Raw genomic sequence first — 6,779 nt, 5'->3', positions numbered from 1 at the left:
AGGGGAGGGCAGTCTGTCGAACGATGAAAAATATTCCTCGAGATGGTCGATGAGGGAATGTGGAGAGGGTCATGTTTTCCTATTCCTTTTTGTTCGAAATTGTTCGATCCAAGATGTTAAATACAACCGTAGGATTTGAAAAAGGATTTTAGAATATTTAAAATTTTTCTTACTTACCCAATATTACTCAATTTTAATGATTCCAATATTATTCTGGTAATAAAATTCTAATAATATTTTCAATTAATTCCAGTTTGATTTAGAAATATGGTAATTGATAGAAAAATTAAATACATAATCATCGATCTGAAACAATCAATATAACGATTAGTACGAAAATTCCATCAAATATTTTCACAATCGAATTAATTTTAACAAAATTATTTCCGTGTACAATACACACTTAATCACCTTTCATAAAGCGAATAAGAAAATTACGAGACACGGAGAGAACAAGATACGATAAAATGCAGAGTCGAACGAAACGGAAGGTAAACGCACAGGCGGTTAGGAACGGCGTGTGAAACACAATTGGTATTAATGCGGGAGAAGGTATAAGGTCGAGATAAATGATGGCTCGCTTTTAGCCTTTTGCTCCTTTTCCCATTCGAATGGGGAAATGGATATTAATGGGTTCTGGGCAAGAGATGGCCACGCGTACACACATACACACACGCGCAAATATATACACATATACACGCCTCTAACCGTCGCGGATAGACTCATCAGGCTGGACATGCCTCGCTGATTATACATACAAGCGTGCTGCCTCGTTACCAACGTTTAGCCGCGATCCTCGCGCCATCTACGCCCTTTGTAAACACGTTTGAGCGATTGCCTGCGTGCAAAGACGCGGTGGATTCTCCTTGGTAATTGGCCTGTTACGCGAATGGAGAATCGTTCGAGGTTTGAATCGACCGTTTTCACGCTTTCGGTTAGCAAAGATTGTTGGTTTTAGCGATGATTGTGCACGACGAAAGTGTTCACCGACTTGTCCCAGAAAGTGTTTTGGTTAGGTATGAGTGACGTTCGAGATGATCGTTGAGATGTCGTTGAAATTCCAAGGTGAATGATAAATATTGTTGGATAGATGTTTAGTAGTGATGGGTGTAAACGTATCGCAGGTGTTGACGAACAACAATCGAATCTTTTATAAATTTTCTTGTGAGAAAGATGTGATAGTTTTCGAAGTAGACTTTATATAGCTACTTGTACAGGTATTGTACAGGCTGTATTTTGAATTTTATTCAAGTTTGAATTTTAAATAAATCGTAAATAAAATTTTAATAAACTGATGCGTATACGCGAATTTAGGGATGAAAAATATCATCGTCGAATCCTTTTGTTACTGTGATATAACTGTCATGATTTTCTTTGATTTTAAACCAAAATTTTTGAAGAAGTTGTAGATTATTGATTATAGAAATTTTCTTAACGAAATGTTCGCCACGAGTGACCCTAATAGCGCTAACGGGATTGACAGCACGCTTTTCCGCGAGCCGTTCAATTGGTTTCCAGGCCTAATTAGAGTGTACGAAGCCAGCCGATTTCGTAATTGCCCGCCATGTTCTCTATCGGCGGCTAATTCCATCCCCTCGAGGGATGAGCCTAAAGCCCCACCGCTCCAAGTCCGATGACACGTTCAACCGGCTTACGAAACCTCGAGTTTTCCAGCAAATTAATAGACAGGAAAATATTGCCAGATTTTCCCTTCCAAGCGTCGAAAAATTTTATTCCATTTTCCATTCCTATTAATTTCTTGCGCAAAATAAGTCTCTAAAGTTGCGTTCGCAGCGAGGAACTTCACGAGTACGTAAATATTTAAATTTATATAAAAATTGGAATAATATGTATGGCGAAATTTAAGATATAAATAATAAAGTGAAACAGTTTATTTTCATATCTCGATCCTACAACTATTATATTTTCTATGCTGTATCGATATTCGCAAACAAGAAAAGTTACTAGCAAGAGAAACATTCGGCCAATAAAAAGTACTAGACATTGTTTCCCATATATATATTTATCTATACTAGTGAAAAACACTAGGCCAACAATACTAGACACTATAATTTCTATTTTCATTTATACCGCGTATTTACAGTTACGCATTATTATCAAAAATATCCAATGCTTCAAACCAACGACTTTTACACAATTCTAACCTACAATTTTGCAATAGCAAGGAAAGATAATGACAGGGTAGAGGCTCGTTGACGGTAAGAAACGACAGAGACGGCCGTGTCCAGTGGAGGGTGGTCGACTTTAGGTGTATATTAGGTGGCTACTGGTAAAGTAGGTACCCAGGCCACCGCACCAGGCGATAAGCTAATGCGTTTCGTGGCTTTAATGAGGTTGATTGGCGGCTATGGCGGGTCGCCGCTTTAACCATTCTCCTATCGCTCAGCCGAGTGTGTTCACCTCTGTTCGGGGCCGAGCAACAGATTATTACTTACTTAAAAAGCTGTTAGCGACGGTTTCGTAAGCTAAACTGCCCTGTCCGTTGGGATAACGCCCATGGATACTCCGTGAACACACGGGGCGCCGAGTCACACAGCGCGATTGTAAATTCAGGGTGGAACGAGAAAATCTTGTCTTTTGCCTTTCGTGACTCTTATATACGATACTTTTTGACGAGATTTTTTTTTTTTTTTTTAACTGACGCGAATCTGGTTGAAAGTTGTCGATACACGTGGAATTTCAATGATTTCTTTTTTTTTTTTTTGATGAAAAAAATTGGACTAAATAAAATAAATGGATAATAATCGTTAATAAATATATTATTTTTTTTTACTGGTTAGAAAAATTATCGTACAATTTTGATTATGTAAGAAACTCTATCCATTGATGAATGTATAAGCCACACGATGTTCCCTTATCCGTTCGCAGAACAATAAACTAAATGTAATTAAGGCTTACAGTTGCAAGACAGATCTGCAACGAGACTTTCACTTTTGCCACGATAAAGATAATTTACCTTTGTGTAATATATGTCTCTTTGACGATTCAATTATCAATTAACTTTCGCAATATTTAATTAATACTGGCAATATCCGCGACCGGAAAATTTATTGTCCTGTGTTCCACGCGATCAAATTCATTAAAAGAACAGGAGAAACTTGGTCGAAAGCCAGGCTTAACCTCATAAACGAATGCGTTCCCAATCATCCGTATTATCTAATGGCCACCAACTGTGGCCACTTCTATCGAGTTAGGCCGCTAGTTAGCGCCACGTACGGTTCGCACGTTTAACGCTCATTGACTCATCCACTAGGGGGAGGAGGGGAGAGGCATACACTTTCCACAGAAATATAATTAAACGAGATAAGAATTCGTAGGGGTCCCCATCAGCTAAGCGACAATCGAATCGAGGGAGCTTTTTATGGCTCTTGGTATATGTTGCGATCCAGATAAGCCAGTTTATTGAAATTGGCTATTAATGTCCGATTCAATTTCCAACCTATCCGTTTTATTATTCCAAATGCAAAATTACAATTGTTATTATTCTTATAATAAAAAAAAATAATCAAAATCTAAGAGTAAATATTTCTTTATATACTTGTGATAAATATTATTAGGTTTGCTCTCGTTTGAAGTTTTAAAGCTTTTATTTGGTGATTCTCTCTCTTCAACATGTTGGACATGACAGTTATCAATTTTAATAATCCCATTAAAATGATTTCAATATGTTAAAAAATAAATAAAATATGATACGTCAAATGAGAAAATAAAAATTTCTCAAGTTGCACACTTCGACATGAAAATGAAATTATTGGCAAATTTACAACTTGTCAATAACAGGCAGGCAATCGTTTAATACCCCGATATATAAGTTATCGCGCGTAAGGGTAATAACGCCATCCTCGGCGTGCAACAACACTCACCCACGCCGTGCCCAGTAGCCCGGCGGACTAAGGCGAGAAAAATCTGGCAGGGTGGCAGAGTCACAGATGGCCAATTACCCCCGACAATAAACACAATTTAATTTTCTATTCATTCCACTTAGCGCTTAGGCAGGGTAATCCATCACGCGGGATTATTTCGGCTATCTCCTCGCCGGCCCACAGCACACCTACCCAGTAGAAGAGAGCGAGAGAATAAAAGAGAGAGAGAGAGAGAGAGAGGAGAGAGAAAGAGAGAGAACTGCAGGCCAATGCATTACCATCACACGTGCGCGTTGCACTGGCAACACCAACGTCCTACGTGCCTCTGCCCCCGGTTCTCTCGCACGCACGATATCCGGCCGGCTAATGCGTTCGTGCGCTACATATTTATGCCCAGAGATGGCCGATAGACCGGGCTACTGACCGGCGATCGCTCTCCTCCGGTGGGCCTGGATCCAGCCTCCCCTGATCCTAATCGTTGCCCATTGTGCCGGAGGAAAGTCGGCCGGGGAGCGGCGAAACGGGAACCGGCCGCGCGATTAAAATTTCCTAGGGAGCCCTAGGTGAGAATTGGTCGGACCGTTTAGGGAAAATTGAATGAGGAATGGATGTCTTATTCGAAGTGACGCCGAATCTCGATTAATATTGTGATAATATCGGATGAAGATGAAAAGTGAAATTCCTAACTTTTTCTTATCTCGAAGTGATATAATTAATTATGGATTCATTTTTATTTTTTTTCGAAATATCTTTAAATTGGTTAATTAGTTAATTGGAGTTTTAATGATAATTTGAATAGGAGGAAATAGATCAGGGAAATTAACTATGCGATTAGAATTTCCTAGGGAGCCCTAGATGAGAATCAGTCGAAGCGTTTAAGGAAAGTTGATGAGAAATGAATGTCTTATTCGAAGTTATTAATAATTAATTATGGATTCACGGTATTTTATTTTTTAATTTTTTCGAAATATCATTAGGATTAGTTAGTATTTTAATGATAATTTTGAGTGGAAGAAAATAGATCGAGAGAACTAACTATGCGATTAGAATTTCCTAGGGAGCCCTAGATGAGAATTGGTCGAAGCGTTTAGAGAAAGTTGACGAGAAATGAATGTCTTATTCGAAATGATATTATTAATAATTAATTATAGATTCACGATATTTTATTTTTTAGTTTTTTTGAAATATCATTAGATTAGTTAGTTAGTATTTTAATGATAATTTTGAATGGAAGAAAATAGATCGAGAGAATTAAAATTTCCTAGGCAGCCCTAGATGAGAATTATCGACATATTCAAAGTAATATTATTAATGATTCACTATGAATTTACGATATTTTATTTTTTTAGATATCGGTATCATGAATAGAAATAGCTAAAGTAAACTTATAAACGATATAGTCTTTAATAATAATTTTGTTAAATTTGAGAGTTAATTAATGCTTTAATAATAAATTTGAATAGGAAAAAATACAAATTCTAGTTCTAATTCTAAGAAATCGATCGAAGCATACTGAAAAAGCCGATTGGAATTTCCAAAGACCAAAAGTGATTGAATTGCTGAAATATATTTAAGGAAAATTGAGAGATTGGATCAGAGATATGCTACAGTAAAAGTTTGGGAAGATTTGTGATGGAAGAAGAATATTTGGATGCGCGAAATGAAAAATTAATCTAATCTAATCTTGATACGTACCGATCTAAATTTATATAATTTTTAATTTATAATTTATAAGTGATCCAGAACTGATCCAGCAATGGAATTATCCTACAGAAGATATTATTTGAACAGAAAATAATAATAGTCTTTCTAAAAGAAGAAATTATATATTTTTAGATACGTATTATTTTTCTATAGAGAAACTATTAAACTATTCATAGAAAAATATAACAGTATAAAATAATTTAAAAATTATTTAATTACATCAAAAATTAATGATATTGATTGAATTTAATATATTTTTAAAAATATGCCATTTACATATTCCCAAGTGATAAAAGTTAGATCGTATTTCGATCATAACTGATACGAATCAATTTATAGCTCGTATTTACACGGCTGTACACAGTGATCCCGCCATTGAATATAAACTTGTTAAGAGATTGCCACGGACAGAGCAAGGAGAATAGGATGTATCATCCGCAGAAACGCGATCGGACTTGTTCAAACTGCGTTGCAACATCAGGATCAGTGCCCGCAGGTGGGATGCAAGCCGGGCTGATTCGTGCAATTTGAATGGCGCGTGGGTGGAGAACCAGTTAATTTCACGCCGTGTGCTCACTATATCCATCCCTTTCGCCCCAACGAGGAACAAAACACACAGATACTGTGCGTAGATGTAAATATCCGGTATATACTTATATACAGTTAGTCCCAAAAGTATCCTCTAACCATTGTTTCATACTTCCATTACAATTCGTTTTTCTCTCTTTCGATTATCTCCATGATAATTCCACGGAATATCTGTATTTTCCGTTTTTCATTTTCGCGTGATAATCAAGTTCAGATTTTTAAAATATCTATCTTCAGGATAATTGAATTCTTGTTCTTGTAAAATCTAACCTAACCTCCACTATAATTGTCATATCAGTCAAATATACGTGGTAATATCTTCACGAGCATCATTTTAATTTTAACCACAAGAAGAATTTCGATTATCTCTACGATAATTGTCACGAAATTACAATTTTCAAAAATTTCTCAAATTCTCAAGTATCTAAAATTTCTAAATTTCCAATTCCAATCTAAAAACTTTTCAAACATCGACTTTTACTCCTCAAATTTCGAAATTTCCAAAAAATTCTCAAACTCGATTCAATTTTCAAGTTTTCAAAAATCCAAAATTTTCAATTTTCGATCTAAAAACTTTTCAAACCTTTACTTCTCAAACTCCCA

The sequence above is a fragment of the Apis laboriosa genome, unplaced genomic scaffold, assembly GCF_014066325.1.
Source record: "Apis laboriosa isolate Shangri-la unplaced genomic scaffold, ASM1406632v1 scaffold14_cov150, whole genome shotgun sequence".
Lineage (NCBI taxonomy): Eukaryota > Metazoa > Arthropoda > Insecta > Hymenoptera > Apidae > Apis > Apis laboriosa.
This window is presented reverse-complemented; position numbering follows the sequence as displayed.